The following is a 19311-nucleotide window of genomic DNA, read 5'->3' on the forward strand; positions in this document are numbered from 1 at the left end:
GTACGCAACAGTTTGACTGTGTATCCAGTGCTGTGCAGGAATTGTTAGTGCCGCTACCTATTTTCCTCAAACTATGAGTGAAGTGCAATGATTTTATTGATTGCTTGTAGTGTTTGTACAAACATATTGTGGGCCTGATGGTCTCTGTGGGGAGAGACTTTCTCCAACGAAGAGATGGGCTCGTATTCGCGCCTCGAAGTTCGGCTGAACACCAACTTGTCATCGGTGGGGCTAGCACCCAGGTTCCCTTGACACGAGTCCGTCACTAAAGGGCCATCTTAAGAGCATTACGGGCCCCCTCGAGGAAAATGATTTTTTCGCCCCTCCCCACCTAGCTAGAAATACCTGCTACTCAATTTACATACTCACTGTCTAAACTCATACTCACTGTTTGACCATATCGCATTTTCATTTTCATGAGGCCCTTTCTGCACTTGAAGGCTCAGTGCCGTGGGGGGGGGGGGATGCGTTATGCCTGTGTTGCGTCACTATGATCACACGACCACACAGTGGCTTTCTGCTCCGTAAAATACAGGATGATCCGTTGTACCTACACAATATGCTGCTTCTCTGACACATCACCCTGTATCCGCCTGCCCCGACTCCAGTGGTAGCTGAAGATGTCTGTCTTCACTCCAATCGAAGCTGAAAATGGCTGCCTTCGCTCCATTTGAAGCTGAAGATGTCTGCCTTCACTCTATTGAAAGCTGAAGATGTTTGCCCTCACTTTATTTACTCTGAAGTTATCTGGCTCTGCTCCATTTGCAGCTCAGCAATATTTGCCTTTGCTGAGGTGCAGATTCAGGTTAGGGGATGGAAACCACTGCTCCTCCCTTCCTCCCCTAAGAGCGGAATGATATGGGTGAAATTTTGTCCCCTCGAAATACGGGATGGTCAAACTATTAGTCCCTCCAATCGTATCACCCTGGATCCCCACCTCGTCTCAATTCTAAGGAATTGTCATTAAGATTTTCCGCTTAAAGTATTTTCCCGCTTACAACATTTTTTCACGATGGTTTTTGGAAAAACACATTATAAGCGAGATCCACTTTATATATCATTTGTTATCATTATTATTCCAGGGCATATTTAAAATCATCTTTTTATCATATATTATTTTTCGTCATCTCATATTCACATTCATTATTTTTAGGTGACATTTGATTATTTTTCTTTATATTTTCGCAGCTGGCTTGCATCTGCCGTATATGCATGTCATGGGTGGTGGCATGGACGACGTAAGTACAATTTTCTAGTGATATTTAATTTGGTTTTAACATTGATGTTTTTTCACATGGTATAACGTGTTAATTCATGTCGTGCAAGCCGTTGAAAAGTTACACCGCCACGTACTAGTGGTTTCCAACCTTTTCAGCGCCAAGTAACCCTGTGATAATGCATAGGAGGTTTTGCACTGTATGCCTGTTGAAAAATCGGTGCACTTTTCTTATAAAAGCCTACAGATTGTCATGACTCAAAAACTAGTTATTTACATTATGTGCTATGACAAGGTAATATACATTACAAGGTAATATTATATTACATTTGTGATATAACATGGTTCAAGTCGGCAAATGAAAGATGGTTGTGATGGACGAGCCCATGTGGAGCATAAAATGCCCAAGCAACACTGCCCTATCTGTAACTGTTTTTAAGTCATGGTGGATAGAAGGGAAATGTGTCGAGTATGAAAGAAAACCCCAATTTGTGAAGTTTCTGAAATACCTACATGCAAAATAAGCACATACATCCGAACCCCGATTTAACGCCAGCATTTATTTCTGAGAATTTCGACGCTATAACAAGTTTTGGCATCATATTGAAGCACCGTTTAACAAGTGTAATGCCTAGAAATGAAATATTTGTTCATTGAAAATTTCTGGTTCTAAGCATGGTAAGTGCGACATCAAGAGCGCTATAATGGGATTCGACTGTATTTGAAAAAAGCGGGAAAAAAATTCCTATAGGTGACACCAATTCCATCAAGATATCTAGGTTTAATGCTGAGCTACAAGTGCTGAGAGATTGACAGAGTGCGAAATCGAATTGTCAACAAAATTCTGCGACAGCCAATTTCATAAACATATTTTTTAGTCACAAACGGTCAAATTTACAAAAACTCTGTCCATTCCACCAGCTGTCGAAAGAGCCTGCAACAAACCACATCGATGTTTTAGTTGAGGAGAGATTTAGCCTTTTGTTTGCACCACATGACTGAAATCAGCACTCGTTGAAGTAGAAATTTTACAAAAATTAGCGTAGAAATCGCTACTTTTTTAGTGCATATATAAATCCGGGATCTAGTTATTAATTCATGTTTTTTTTCCTCTCACAAAGGCTATCAAGAGACTTCATGCAGAAAACCACTGCTTGAAATGGCTCTTGTTTGCTCGGAGACAGTGTTCGGATATCCATAAAGGAAGAGCAGACGTCGTATGTATCTTATTCTTTTTTTTGGGGGGTTTTAAGAAGAATTAATAAATTTGTCTGAGTAGACAACATTAAACCTGTCAAATATGTTCAACATAGTAAGGCTTGACAAACCTGAAAAACAGAGGAGCCAAAACTCAATTTAGGAGCCAAAGCATATGAGTAGAATTTGTACATTGCTTAACAAAGGAAGGAGCTTCAGATGTTCAGTGACAACATCAGAAAAACTCTTAAAATCTTTTTTTTTTGCGGTACAAATGCTCGTTAAATAGTCCATTGTTATGATTTATGGAAATATTAGGGAAAAGTTAGTTGCAGCGGTTTTTTTTGGTAGGGACTTGGTGAGCGATGCCATATCGTTATCAAATTTAAAGGCTCTGCAGATTTTCCTTATTTCGCGTATACCTGCGTGTCTATAACTCGCGTTTGCACTGCATTATAAGTCTATAAGACTTATTAAGTCATTCTCAGATTCAAATTTGATTTACCACCAGAAAGTTTTTTTACTGTTACTTTCTAGGGCTTGATTAACTCAAAAAAAAAAAAAATAAAAAAAATAGGCGTCAATCAAAATGTTTAGGAGACAAGTTCCGACCAATTTTTGGCGGTCACTTCACAAATTGGCCAAGAGTATAGTACCATGTATAGACATGTATCACGCATTGGCGATTAAAAAAAAGATGTATTAGCCTCCTACCGGGCAGTCTTATATCAGCACATCAAGCTTTGGCCAGGGATCTCCAGCCACTTCGCGAAATGACCGGCCAAAGTCCAAATTGCAGAAATAATTCGGACATTGGCTGGCCATTTCGCGAAGTGACTGGAGATCCCTTGCCAAAGCTTGAGTGCAGATATAAGACTGCCCGGTAAGAGGCAAATACATTTTTTTTAAATCGCCAATGTGTGATACATGTCTATACATGGCAGCTGTATTGCATTAGTCCATATGACGAGAGGAAAAGGTGAAATTTGAAAGAAAAACTATCAAAAAATGATGATAGAGGTAAGTAAATCACAGCTATAAATCACATAATATTCATAATCTAGAATAATAATGGTATTATGGCTAATTAATAATGGTATTATGGAATCAGTTGATTGATTACGCAATTGTGCCTCGACAACAAAATTCATTTTGAAATAAAGAATCCCACCCTTATTTATACGAACCATTAATGTAGGGATTCCAAAACCTTTTTGCATTAACAATACTTTTAAGAATGAGATTATAGGATTTAAAATACCTCACGACACTTTCTTCTTGATGAGGAACTTTGGCGAGATCTTAAAGTGCCACGACACACTTTCTGGAAGTCACATCCCAAAAATACGGGGTGAACAAAAATTAATAGGACAATTTCCCAACTGAATAATAATTTACACAATATTAGTTGCACGGTGTCAGCTCAATGGCAATTATGTACCATAAACAGGGGCTGCTTTGGCCCAGTGGTGATTCTTTTCCTCAAAATGATAAACCAATGAAACATACTATATTTACTATGTAAAACTATTTTCAGAACTAGTTTCTGTGGTTTCTTTCTAGGTAATAATGAAAATAGTGTCAAGAAAGGTTTTCTGCAGTAATTAGAGTGTTTTATTATTTTATTGTCCTGAGACAAAGAAGGACCCCCGGGGCCAAAATAGTCCATGTTTACGGTAGCGATGCATCCTGAGTTTGTGGATAGATGGTGATTTTGGGTGACGATGCAACTTTTAATTTGAGAGGCAAAGTGAATGGGCATAATATTAGGATTCAGGGATCAGCAAATCATCATAAACTTTCCATTTAAGTGTCAAAGTGAATGGGCATAATGTCAGGATTCAGGGATCAGCAAATCCTCATACTGCCTAGGCTAGGGTCACATTTGATATTTCTATGAAGTTCCCAACCCACTAAGCTCATACTACACACATGCCACCAAAGAGCTTTGTGGGCCGTGCACTGAGGGTCCCTGGTCTGCGCAGTATGAGGGATTGCTGATACCCGAATCCCGACATTATATCTATTCATTTTGCCACTCAAATGAGAAGTTGCCTTGCCACTGAAAAACACCATCTATCCGCAAACATGGAATACTACTCGAATGCCATTAAACTGGTACCTTACAATCTTTCAAATTATTATACAGTTGTGAAATTGTACAACTAATTTGTGCCCAACCTGTACATTTTTCAACATCCCCTGAACAATCTTGTGCAGATTATATCGGATTACGGGCGGTTTTTTTTTGGATTTTCCACCCATGGGCTATACAAATTTTGCTGCCATCCTCCAATTCTAGTCTAATTTTCGTGTGGCTATCCATTCTCTGAACTTGTTGCTCTGGGCTATAGCTAGCCCTGCCCCCTCCAGTAAATATGCACGTGATTTTCGTGGTATCGTAGAATGTCGCACCATTCACTTCAAGGGAGTAATAACTGCATTATATTGATTGAAGATAAATTTGTTGTGAAAAATCCTATATAACTATATCCTCTATATTGATGATCGCCTATATGTCGATATTACTCTCTGATCCCGATGTACTTTATAGTGTTAATAGAGGGTTCTCAGAAACTTATGGAAAGTTAGGGAAATGAAAAATGGTCGAGGGGAGAGAAGTCAGAAGGAATGTGAAATATTTGGTAAAAGTCAGGGAATTATGCATATAATGGAAAAAAAAAACAGGGAAAAATTATGTGAAGGGGGAAAAGAAAGAAAACTCAAAATTTTTAGAAGGTAGAGATTTTTAATTATATTTTTTCTTCCGGTTTGGTCAGGTAAAGTGTGGGAAATTTTTGAGTTTCGGCCAGGGAAATTATGAAGCAGATTTTACTGGGAATTCTGTAATACAGCTATAGCGATAGCTCCTTTATAGCGACACTTTTCTCTAATCCCTTGAGTATCATTACATAGGAGTTTCACTTTATATCCAAACGAATGCAAGTTTTTCTTGTACTATTATGTTTTGAATTGTCTAACCATTTCCACAGTTATTGGTATATTCCAATTTCTTAGTGTCATCATCAATTTATGCATTTCCTCATATTTTCAGTATGCCAAATTGAGCATGAGAGGTTTTGTTGGCGATGATTTCAACCTGAAAGAAGCTGTGTGAGTATTATATGCATATATATATATATATATATATATATATATATATATATATAAATAGTGTTCTCCAGAATAATTTAATGTAGACATTATCTTATTAGTATAAGGTAATTTTCTTTATCGAGTGTTAAAGACGGGCCCGATAAGGGCATTGCGAATTAAGAAGTACGGAAATTTTTGTCTTCAAGGGGGGGGGGGACACCTTCTGACCTCCTACATAGTATTGAAGTTTGATAATAGTAACTGATAATAATAATAAAAACAAGCCTAAGAATCACCTTAGCTTCAAAATATGAAAAAACTTTCCGACCAAAAAAATTGATAATGGAACCACAGTCCTGGTTATTTCCCATTTTATGTGATATTGGTCCCCATTCTATACTTCGGAAAAGTGATAACAATACCAGAATGATAACATTTTCTGTGATTAAAATAAGCGGTGCCTACTGTAATGCTATATCCTTATGAGAATCTAATTTTGAAATTTAGGAAGAACGCAACTGTGCAACCGGAATTTCAGTTCTGCTGGGATGGAAAAAAAATTGCAGACATGAAACTGGAACCTATTTCCATTGCTGAGGTTTGATTTTTATTCATTTACTAGATATAATACCCGGCACTGCCCGGGGTTTCTTTAATGAGAGGCTTTTTGGATCACGTGATATCTCCCTCTTTCTTTGAGGGACATGCAAATCGTATCCAAGTTAACCAATATGGAGACTTCCCGCGCGACTCATGAAACAAATCTAGATTAAAGAAACGTAGAAATTAATATATTTTTCCCTTTTCAAGGAGCGCTAGGCATTTCGATCCCCCCCCCCCTTGAATTTGCAAGTTATGCATCTGCCTGTTTCTGCTTCAAAAAATGCTTAATTAAAGCTGTGGAATTCCTTCGATGTACTTTACGGGTTCATAATTAATTTTCAAACATCCTAAACTATATGAGTTTATGCAGTTGAATATTAAAAGAGACAATACGGAGACATTAATTTTCATGCTCGAGAAGATATAAATAAAAGGTTGAAATCCATGCAATGTTATTGCATTGGTTAACTCAAAAGTAGATCCGGCTAATTACTCCATATTTAATTTTGTGGGCTTTTCATATCTCTAAGCAAACTCAATATATTTCAAAAATCCAGAATTCACCATAATTTTTAAAATTATTGATGGGGCGGAAAACCCCACTAAATTTCTGCATTTCTAAAGTGAAATCAGCAATTTTAACACTAATTTCTATGGGGATCATCCTTTGCCTGTTCCTAAAAGTGATGCTGATGGTGATTATGACGTCTATTCAAAAAGCCTCATTACTGGGACGATAGAAAAAGTGACAAAAACCATTATAAGGGCATAAGCTATTACACATAATACTGGCAGCATTAAAGGAGGGGCAAACCATTGTAAAGGCATATCCTTGTCTGAAACGCATTGCTAGGGAACCACATGGTAACTAAATATACATTCCGAAAGTGATTGTTGAGGCCCAGGAACAATTGTTGCCCCACAATTTTTTGTCCATTTCGCGCATTTACCCCAGCATAATCCGGCCTGAAATGAATTTCTTGCATGGCAGCTTTTTTTTTAATCATAAGAAGACTACTGGTATATGCAAAAGATCTGTATTTAAACGGCACTGACAAGCTATGATATGACTTTTTCTCTTATCAAAGATCAACTCACGGTTGATCCCCCAGATGCAAAAGGAGCTATTACCTTACTTCAAAGAGCTTAGGTTAGTTTTTTGATGTGATGTCATTAGGCATTTTGAATGTACACAATGGTGGACTAAATTTTATTCTACAGCACTCACACATTAAATGTTGATGGTGAAAAATTTTACAACAATAAAAGAATTTTTTCAGGTGTCATTCATAACATATTTTTCTAAAAAATGCTATTTCAGCAACTGTCAGAGCAGTCGAGAGCCTCTTTCTCTGACTCAAAAAAAGGTTCAACAACTCTGACAAGAATCAAACCACCAGCAATGAGAATATATGATTCAGAAGAAGAATACGATGAGTTTCAATTAAAACTTACAGAGATTCAAGAACAGAAAGAGAAAGTGCTTCTAGAAAATGAATCTTTGATATCGAAAAATGATGAACTATGTGTCAAAGTTAAAGAGCTTGAAAATGAAGTTGATAGTCTATATGACGTGCTCACAATGAATTCTCCAGATCTTGGCGCACAAATAAAAGTACTCATGCAAGATAAAGCAATGCTGACGAATAACAATAAAGCACTCGAAGAAGAAAACTCATTGTCGATGAAAAAAAACGCAAGCCTTCAGCAGGAATTGGATTCACTCATGGCGTTACTCGAAACCGAAAAAGGGAAGGTTTCTTACAAAGATAAACTGTGTGAGGATCTGAGACGAAAAGTTCGAGATCTTGAAACTGAATCAAGAAATTTCAGAATTCAAGACAGTAATACAATTGAACAGTTTATTGTCCGCACTGATTCTGATGAGTCTAGGAGTCTTCTAGTCAGCGGTGAAAGTGAATATAGCCAACAACCTGATACACCACAAATCGCGCACTACCAAAATGTGGATGGAAATGTTTTTTCTTTCCGCAAAGGCCAGAAAAAAGTTTTGTTGAGTTTCAACGTCAGTGCTCCCGATAACATTGTGTGTAAGTTCTTAAGGACACCTGGAGATGAAATGCTTTCCCAGTTGAAATCTCGTCTTACAGAGTTAACAAAAAAATTGAATATGATGAAGGAAAGATGTCGTCAGCATTCCGTTTCAGTTGATGACATATTGCATGATACCGGGAAACAAGCATCTGCTGACGATAATTTGGCTGTGACTCCAGTCATTCCCCTCTATCAAAAGTCGCTCTGTCACCTTTTGTCGACAGCACTTGCTGATTATCAGGTGATAAATCTTAAGGAGCAGCTAAGGGAAACAAGGAACAGATATCAACAGCTGGAAAATGCAGTACGTGGAATTCTACAACCAGAGAGAGGAGATTTCAGTCTCTCCGGTGCTGAACTCACGCAAATTCACGAAGAACCTGTTGATAGATTATGTAAAAGGATCAAGCAGGAACTTCGGAAAACCAAAAACAAGTTGAAAGAGATGAAACAGAAATGTGCAGTTCAATACAGCGAAATGGAAGAAAAAGATTATGACGACCAGATTCTATATACAGATTTTGAGGATGAATATTATGAGTACGATGTGCCGCGGACAGACTCTCTCGCAGAAGAACTTGAATATGAAATACAAGCTAAAGAATTACTTATGAAAGAGAAAGAAGACATGCAAAATGAAATAATTGCTCAGCGTCACCAGCTAGAGGAAGTAACAACTGAGTATAAGGTGTACAGAGATCTAGTGAGAATTGAAACTGAGTATATGAATACTGTGACAACAAAAGTTGATCTTGAAGATACTTCAGACCTGGAAGATCATACAAAGTGCAAAATGAATATTCAAAATGGCGAAAAAGTACGTAAGAAATTGGAAGCACAACTTTGCACATCTGAACAAAAGCTCGAAGAATGGAAGAAACTTTACAGTGAGCTGCAGGCAACACTTCTGGATGCTGTTGAAGATAAAAAATTGGTCGAAGACAAAAAGAACCATTTGGAAAAAGTGGTTGATGGATTGAAATCAAAGATTGAGACCTTAACTCTGGAAAGCTCAGAACTGGAACTTACTGCTGTAGAGCTACCTTCGAAATCCAGAAACGCTCATGTTAGTTGCCAGATAGAGTTGGAAGAATCAAAACGATTATGTAATAAGTTAAGTTCAGATTTGGATTCAGCAAAGAAAGAATCACAGAAATATAAACAAGAATGCTCACAACTAAAAAATGATCTTCAAAAGGCGGTCGATGTAAAAGAATCTGCTTTAAAGAAGGCAAAACATCTAGGGGAAGCTCTGAACACGATGCAAACAAAAGTGCAGCAATTGGAAGATGATGCATCCAAAGAACTATCCAATATTGAAATGGCAGAAAGTGTCACTGATCTGACCGAAAGTACAATTTCTTTCCAAAGACCTCTCAATCAGGAAGACCCACATTATCAGTGCCACCTGAACTTGATAATCTCAAAAAGCCTGTGCAACAGGTTGAGAGAAAAAGCGGCCGAATTGGAATCTCAGCTCGAGGAAAGAAAAACTCAATGCGATAGGTTAGAATTTGAACTTCAAGATGAAACAACATTAAAAGATTCTTTACTTCTGCAGAAAAACCGATTGGAAGATGAAATTCGAAATATGAAAGAGGATTATGATGTTGGCAAGAAAAAAACTGGCAGAGGTTATGATGTTGGCGAGAAAAAAACTGGAGAGGATTATGATGTTGGCGAGAAAAAAACTGGCAAGGGTTATGATGTTGGACAGAAAAAAGCTGGTGAGGGTTATGATGTTATCAAGAAAAAAACTGGCGAGGATTATGATGCTGGCAAGAAAAAAATTGGCGAGGATTATGATGCTGGCAAGAAAAAAATTGGCGAGGATTATGATGTTGGCAAGAAAAAAATTGGCGAGAATTATGAGAGAGATATTGACAAGAAAAAAATTGGCGAGGATTATGAGAGAGATGTTGACAAGAAAAAAATTGGCGAGGATTATGAGAGAGATGTTGACAAGAAAAAAATTAAGGAGGATTTGCATTCAAAGTGTCGCCAGGATATCAGAAAAGAAAGACTTACTTGCATGAAACAAAAGTTGCTTTTGGCTGCTCAGAAATATATGTTGCAAAAATATAAAGGCAAAGAGGAAGAAGATACCCAGCTAGACATGTCCGATGATGAAGGGGGCACGCTACAGAATCAAATTATAAACCTGAAACGAAAACTTGATGGAAGTAACAAGAAGTTGAAGGACAGTGAGGATAAATTGAAGGACAGCGAGAACAAATTGAAGGACAGCGAGAAAAAATTGAAAGACAGCGAGAACAAATTGAACAACAGCGAGAAAAAATTGAAAGATAGCGAGAAAAAATTGAAGGACAGCGAGAACAAATTGAAGGAGTGTGAGAATAAATTGATGGAACGTGAAAATAAATTGAGGAGCAGTGAGAATAAAATGAAAGAAATCAATTTGAACAATGCCGTTTTAGTGGCTGATCGTAATACATTGCAAGAAGAATATTCAAAATTTAAATCATTTGTTTCTGCTGAGATGGAAATGCTCCGAGCAAAATCTGAGCAAGGTGATTCGGAGCTTCTTTATAAATACCAGCAGTGCCGGAAAGAACTAGAATCTTTAAAGGAATCATATAAGAACCTGAAGGTAAAGAATGATGTTGCCATCCGTGAGCATTTAAAGCAAAAACAGCAAGCTTCAGCAGAGATGGAAAAGCTTGAATCTGCTCTCAATAAATCAAGACAGAACTCTGTGACTCAAATGAGAAAAAATGTCGATCTCAAATGTGAATTGGTTGCATTAGAGTTGCTACATGATGTATCATCGAGAGTGTCTGTGATACCACCTCACGACCTAGAAGTTAAATATGATGACTGCAAACGGCAGCTTAATGAGGTTCAATCACAAATAAACTCACTGTACAATGAAAATATGTCTTTGCGATCTGAGAATGGAGAAATTTCCAAAGAATTGAAACAGCTCAAAGATGCGGCATATTCTGATAATTTGAAAAACATGAGCGATGAAGAAAAAGTGAAATTGAAAGCAATGAAAGTAAGGAACGAAAACTTGGAAAAAACCGTAAAAGAATCAAATAATACTATCAGTAAATTGCAAGCGGAATCCAGGACACTCGCTTCATCAGAAGAAAAGCTAGACTTGGAGCTGAAGAGAGTTATGCGAGAAAATATTGATTTATTGAAGAAAAATGCGGATCTCAAGTGCAAAGTGATTGCATATGACCTGTTGCAAGAAGTATCACGCAAAGTGCCAGGTGTAGAACCACATGAGTTAAGGGAAAAATTGGATGGTTTTCAGCTGAAACTTCATGGGATACAAGAGGAAAAAGATTTGCTGCAGCATGAAAATCTGTCCTTAAAGGCAGAGAACGAAAAGTTGTCTAAGAAACTTGAGGGCCTTCAGGACAAAAATGCAAAAAGTGAACAAGAACTCAAAAAGTATACGGAAGAAAACTCTGTTCTTGTGAGAGATAATGCAAAGCTCATTGAAGAATTGGATTCTGCTATATCCTCACTCTCAGCTGAGCAAGAAAAAATGATCGAAAAAGAGAGATTGTGTGAAGATCTGTTAGCTAGAATTGAAAATCTTGAAACTGAGTTGAAAGGTCCAAAAGCAGTTATTGGAAAAATGCAATTCGCATTTCTCAATTCGAAACTCACAGCTGCTGAGGAGAAAAACTCTTTACTTGAGGGTGAGAATTCTGATCTTCAAACAAAGTTGAATGCATTTCGATCTTTGCTCTCCGCTAGTTGTGAAACCCACGAGATGCCAAGCAGCGGTGCAGAAAAGGATGTTCTTTCAGATGAAGATCTATTTCAAATCTTTAAAAAAAAGCAAAACCAATCCATTTCGGCTCTTGCAAAACGAAAACTGAAGCTTGCTGCTATGAAAATATTGCTATTCACGCAGAGACGCCGCCGCGGTGAACCCAGTGAACCAAGTGAACATGAAGATGCAGCATCACTTAGCAGTGATGAAGATATTCATGCCAGATGTAGAAACAGCTTGAAGCAAGCGAAATCAACTCGATTAAGATTAGTGAAAAAACTTGCTTTTGTGAATGCGCTATTAATGGAATCTCGGAAAGAACGCAATTCGTTGGAAAAACAATTGCTAGAAAAAACTGCTTTATATGATGCCCTCCAATCGGATGCATTGAAATCGCAGCGAAAAATGACAGAGCAACGGAATGAAGTGAATGCCCAATATCAGAACCTTGAGGAAAATCTTGCTAAACTCAAAGAAGAAAAAGCCTCCTTGTTGAATGAAAATTTATCTTTGAAATTAAGGAACTCCGCCATGGAACAAAAGGTGAATGACATTGAACGATTCAGAGATTATTTGAAAGACTGCTGTGATAAGAAGGAGGAAGATTTGAAGGCTCTACAAGAAACAAATGAGAATTATAAGGCGAAGATTGAATTTTTTAATTATAACAAGGAAAAGCTTAAAAATATGCTGGGATCAAAAAAATTGTCTCTCACGGATTCCGAAATGCATCTGAAGCAAGTGAAAGAGGATGCAGTTTTGTCAAAGACCAAATATATGGATAACTTACGTGAATTGGATGTGGTGAGATTGCTGAATGAAATAATTAATAGAGTGCCCGAATTCCAATGGCAAAAACTTAAACAGCATATCGCGGAGCTACAAAATTGGAAAAACTCGTTATTGACTGAAAATTTGTCTCTAAAGTCCGAAGTTGAAAGTATGGCGGAAAAATTGAAAGAGTTTCAACAAATGGGGAATTCATTCAAAGAGTTTTTTGAGCAGCCTGAAGACAAAGATATGCTGAATATTCATGGAGAAACTTCTGTAAAACCAGCCAATTATGAACACATAAGAAAACTGCAATCATCTTTGAATAAAATGAATGATGAAAACGCTCTTTTGAGAACCAAGAATGAAGACATTCAACATGAACTGGATGCATATAAATCAAGCCATAAATACCTACCTACTTGGAATGCAGTAGAGCTCAATATAAAACTGGAAAAACTGGAAAAGAAAAATGCTCATTTGATGTCCGAGATAGACGTGCTGAGTTTAGACTTGAATAATTTTAGGGAAGAAAATAGTCTTTTGAGAGTAGAGAATAAAAATCTTCAGCATCAATTGGATTCGTACACAAAAGATGATGCTGATAGATTACCTGAAGCACAAAAAACAGAGGAATTATTTCAAGAAAACATATCTTTGAAAACAGAAATTAAAGATGTAAAAGATCAACTAAAAGCCCTCGAACAAGCAAAAAATGATCTACAGGAGTATTTCAACCAAAGAGATGAAGATCTGGGAGACTCGAGAAAAAAATGTAATGAATTGCAAAGGAGAGTCACAATCACAGAACGAAGGGCTTCTATAAACTCACAAAAGTTTGCATCTGAATTAATGAAAAAAAATATTGAAAATGTTATTTTGATGAACAGGGTTGCAGATGTCCAAAGAGAATTCGATGAATACAAATTGCATCAAGCATTACAAGAAGAAGAAACACTTGCAAATGAACAGTGGCAAAAACACAAGCAACACCTCGATGAAATACAAAAGCAGAAAAATACTTTATTGCGCGAAAATCTATCGTTGAAGTCACAGATTAGTGATGTAAAAGAAGAACATGAACAGCTAAAACAAGAATACACCACTCTCAAGGAGTATTACGATCAAAGAGAAGAGGACTTGGAAGGTATAAAAGATAAATATAATACATTGCAGATGAAACTTTCAACAGCACAACAGACGCCTCCGATACAGTTGAACAATTTAAGATCTGAATTGATGAGAAAAAATGTTGAAAATGTTGCTTTGATGAACAAGGTTGCAGATGTCCAACGAGAATTTGATGAATACAAAATGCATCAAACATCACTAGAAGATAGAACGCTATCAAACGAACAATGGCAGAAACACAAACAGCATCTCGATGATGTACAAGAACAGAAAAACGGTTTGTTACATGAAAATCTATCGTTGAAGTCGCAGATTTGCGATGTGGAAGAGGAGCTCCAACAGCTTAAAGAAATATATAGTGCTCTTAAGGAGTATTCTGATCAAAGAGACAATGATTTGGATGACATAAAAAAGAAATGTAATGAATTGCAAAGGAAAACCTCCATAGCGCAGCGTAAACCATCTATACCCGCCAAAGGTCTTGAATCTAAATTGATGAGAAAAATAATCGAAAATGCGATTTTGATTAACAGACTTTCAAATATCCAACGAGAATTCAATGATTACAAATCACGTCAAGAATTGCCACAAGAAAGAGCAGCAGTAGAAGAGCAATGGCAAAAACACAAGGAACATCTTGATGAAGTACAAGAACAGAAAAACATTTTATTTCATGAAAATCTGACATTGAAATCTCAGATTGCTAACATGAAAGAAGAACTTGAAGAACTTCAACAGGAAAGTAGAGCCCTTAAGGAATACAGTGACCAAAGGGATGAAGACATGAACATAATGGAAGAAAAGTATTTTGCAATGCAAAAAAGTCTCTTAACTGAAAGAGAAAGACCATCTATATCATCAGTAACCCTGAAATCGGAATTGGAAAAGTCGAGAGAAGAAAATGTTTTGATGATGAACAGGATTTCAGACATCCAACGGGAAATAGATGAATACAAATTGCAATTATCACCCAAAGCAGAAACAGCAATGAACGAAAAGTGCCAAGATCATGCCGATGACATTCAAGAACAAAAACGTACATTATTACAGGAAAACATGTCTTTGAAATCCGAAATCACAGACATGAGAGAAAGATTGGAAGAGTATGAACAGAAACTTAGGACTGCAGCACTTGAATCGCAACAGTTATTGATGGCTGTCAATAAAGAAAATACTATTTTGAAAAATAAAATTGCAGATCTCGAACAGCTACTTGATTCATATAAACTGTATCAAGCGTTCAAAAGAAGGGAAAAGGAAGCAGATGAAGAGTGGAGAAAACACAAAGAATCTCTGGATTCATTACAAGAGCAGAAGAACTCCTTGTTACAGGAAAATTTGTCTTTGAAATCGGAAATTTCAGATTTGAAAGACGGGCTGAAAGAGTATGAGCAATCATTCAATGCCTCGGTGAAAATTCAGGAAGAGAATGCTTTTTTGAAAAACAGGATTTCAGAACTTGAGAAACAGACACACGAACAAAACTTTTCTCGGTTATTCGAAAATTTGTCACGGAAATCTGTAGTTGCAGATACGAAGGAAAAATTGAAAGAACCTGCCAGCGCTTCCGAGCTTTCATCCGAGGAACTGATGAAAGTCAAAGAAGAAAATGTTCGCTTGAAAAATATGATTGCTGACCTCGAGAATCAACTAGCAGGAGCATTAGCAGCAAAAGAATCAAATAAGGGATGGTCAAAGCAGGAAAAGTATTTTGGAGAATCACAGGCATTGAAAAATCCCCTGTTGAATGAAAATCTGTTATTGAAATCTGAAATCATGGATTTGAAATCTGAAATCATGGATTTGAAAGAAGAACTTGAAAAGCATGCACAATCAGAAAGTGCCAATGCACTGATGTTTTTAAAAGTTGAAACAGAAAATGGGGAGTTGAGGAAAAATATCGCAGACTTGGAAAATCAACTTGAAGCATACAAATTGAATCAAGCATCATCATCACACGAGCTGATGGAAGTTGAAAAAGTAAATATTCTTCTGATGGATAAGATTTCAGATGTTGAAAGTCAATTTGATGCCTACAAAAATCAGCAAGTGCTAATGGGACAAGGATCAGAATCGGATGAACAATGGCAAAATCAAAAGAAATACCTTGATGAATTACAAGCGCGGAAGAATTCTCTGTTGCATGAAAATCTGGCCTTGAAATCGGAAATTACAGAATTATGGAAAAAACAGGAAAATGCTGACAGTTCTGCATCACTGGAGTTGATAAAAGTCCAAGCAGAAAATACACTTTTGAAAAATAACGTCACAGACTTGGAACAGCAACTCGATGCATATAAGTCAAATCCGGCTTTTACCAAAGAAGTAATAGAAGAGAGTGAACAGTGGAGAAAACACAAAGGATCTTTTGCTAACTTGCAAGAACAAAAAAAGTCACTGCTACACGAAAATCTGTCATTGAGATCTAATGTTGCTGATCTGACCGAAAAATTAGAAGAGCTTGAAAAATTGAACAGCAATTTGAAAGACAGTTGTAAGCAAAGTGAAGATGATCTGGAGAAATCTGAAGCTTTGCGTATGGAACTCAGAAGCACTTTACATGCATTCCAAAATGATGAGAGATTGCTATGTCCCAAGTGCAAACAGGATCAAATCCGCATGTCCGGTTTTGTGAAAGATTCTGATACACAAACCGACATCGTGATTCAGTATGGACAATCTCCAGTTGAAGACCCGATAAAACTTTCCGATAGCAAGAGTTTAGACGAAGCAGAAAATCGGTGCAGGACCTTGGAAATGAAAATTGAGGCTATGGAGCAAGCCATGATCAGTATGAATCCTGATAGAAGAGCTGTCGATTCGCTTCTCGCTGGTCTTATTGAATCCACAGAACGCGACACGGGTCAGAGTGTGATTCGTAAATCTCCCAAAAGGAAAAGTAGTTCCTTACGACAGACTGAAAATCTGCCTCGACCTTCAGCAGAAGAGAAAAAGGTATCACTTCTTCAGGCACAGTGCAAAAACTTGGAAACGGATGCAGTGACTCTCAGAAACATAATCAGTAACCTTCAAACTGAGAAAGAACACCTGGAGCGACTGCTCACGAATTATGATACATCACTGGGTGCCCTGGAGAGTGAAAATGAACGCTTAAAATTGAACGAAGCTTCATTTAAAGAGAACATCTCAGTGCTGCAGTCTGAAATAAAGAAGTTGAGGAGCTCATTAGCTAGAGAAGAAGCTGGCTCCAGAGGTTTTTCATCTTCAATGAGAGAGGAAGATGCCGAAACTAATAGATTGCAGCAGATAGAACTTCAAATGCTACGTAATAAATTATCCAGTGCAGAGAGACTTATTTCCGAGAAGGATATCTTGCTAGAAAGCACTTCTGTAACGTCTCAGAAATTACAAGAGAAGTGTAGTATCCTGGAAGAAGAAGTTTCTGCATTGCAGCAAATCACTGAAAATTTGCAAAATAAACTCGAGGAGAACAAGAAAGAGTTTTTGAAACTGAGAAAATATGTGCATAGAGTTTTGAAGGAACGAAAAACGGAGAGAAAAGAATTCTTGGCCAAATCTGAAACTATGGAAAACATGATAAAAGAGAAAGACCATTTGTTGTCAATGAAGAGTTTCCAGTGTGACGAAATGCAAACAGAGATACAGAAACTGAAGATAGCTCTATACGAACTTAGCAATAATGTAAGTGGCAGTCTTTCAGTCAAGGAAACTCAAACGGATTCTTTGAGGACATCCAATATATCGTATCAGTTATCAATGTTTTCGTCGGATGATTTGATATCTGAAATGAAGAAGTGCATGAAACAATTCAAATCGATAATGAAAGACTACATTTCTCAACTTGTCACCGATGAGGAGTATCGAAATCTCGCATCTAAAGTGCTGGACGCAGAGAAAGACGAACCTCAACAGTACAGGATGTCCTGCAACGACGAGATGGGTAGACACTACAAGGACATCGATCGCTACATCAAGCTTCTATGTCATGCAGCAATGAAAAACAAAAGACTCGTCGACAAGAAAGATGTCGAAGTCACCTATTTGAAAAAGAAGCTAAAAGACATCAGTCAAAAACTGGAGAGAGTCAATCGCGAATTTCAGAAGTATCGGAGGCAGAAGAGGGATTTTTTGTCGGAGCTACAGGATATGCAGTCATCCTAGTAAGTTTTTTGACCTGTTCTTTACTTTACTTGTTTCTGAAAAAGCAAGACGAGTCTCGAGATAGAGATAGAAATTTTAAAAGTGTGCTTATTAATCTCTTGTGGTACACATTTTTTATTCTATTTTCATCTTTCTATTGCGCCATGTAACAAAACAGAACTTGTTCTTTGTCCTTGGGTTAAAGTTGTTATTTTGTATTTGCTCGGTCTGAATAATCACGAAAATGATTAGTCCTCTCAATATTTGTGAATTGGTCATTCACCATTGGTTCACTAGAATATTTATAATACAGATGGAACGAATATTTGACTGCTATTCGGTGTTTTGTCTATTCAGCTGTTTTGCCGAATAATGCTTAGGTATTCGGCCGAATATCTGTGTAAATGTAAGCGCAACAAACTAATTAAAAAAATTATTAAGTTAATTGTTATTTTCCCTATAAATTAAAAATTATATTTTATCGTGTGGTATGTGTCCCTTTTCGAGGTGAAAGAGGTTATGTCAGGGTGAATTTCTAGGATGAGGAGAACATTAAACTGAAAATAAAATCCTACTGCAATAAGGTGGAAGTGAGCATGATTTACACAGTATACACAACACAACTTCACTGACTGAAGAACGTACCTAGACGACATTCGTATTGAGCTACTGAAAGAGGCAAGAGGGGAAAAAACCATCTAAAGGGGAAAAATACGAAAATAAGTCGTAAATTTTATGATTCATTGCCAGTTGCGAGTGAACAATGGTTTGAATTTTCTTGATTAGATGCAAAATTGCAACAAAGTGTTGGAAAAAATTGATTCTCCAAGTAATATTTAAACAATATATTATCGTTAAATTTGATTGTCAGTATCACAGCAATAAAAATCTTTCAACTACCAGTTTTTTAAATAGTTATTTAAATAGTAAATTGCATAATTAAAATCCAAAATATCAATCATTTGAAATTCCCAATAAATACCAATTTTATTTGTGATTGTGATAAATTTTAAGGAAATTGATATTCGGCCGCTGAGTATTCGGTATTTTGCCGAAATATTAGCCAAATACTCGGTATTCGGTTATTCAGCCAAATCACAGTTCGTTCCATCCACGATTGAAAATGACAAAAATAACTTTTTGCACACATAATAATTTTAAAAACGGTAAATAAGTTTTAGAAAATGTGCCGCACCTGGACATTTAACAGAATTTGAGTTGAAATAAAGTGCTAAATTTAAAACATAATGGGATTTCCTCCCCATCTTTATTCCACCATACACACTTCATTTTAGCGTTTCAGCTCCCAAAAGTAATCCCTATGATGATGATGTTCTTAAGTCAGCCACCTCGTTGGGCAATTTGC

Source organism: Pholcus phalangioides, unplaced genomic scaffold (assembly GCF_987345545.1).
Source record: "Pholcus phalangioides strain wild (caught in Gottingen) unplaced genomic scaffold, Ppha-v1.0 ptg000008l_1, whole genome shotgun sequence".
NCBI lineage: Eukaryota > Metazoa > Arthropoda > Arachnida > Araneae > Pholcidae > Pholcus > Pholcus phalangioides.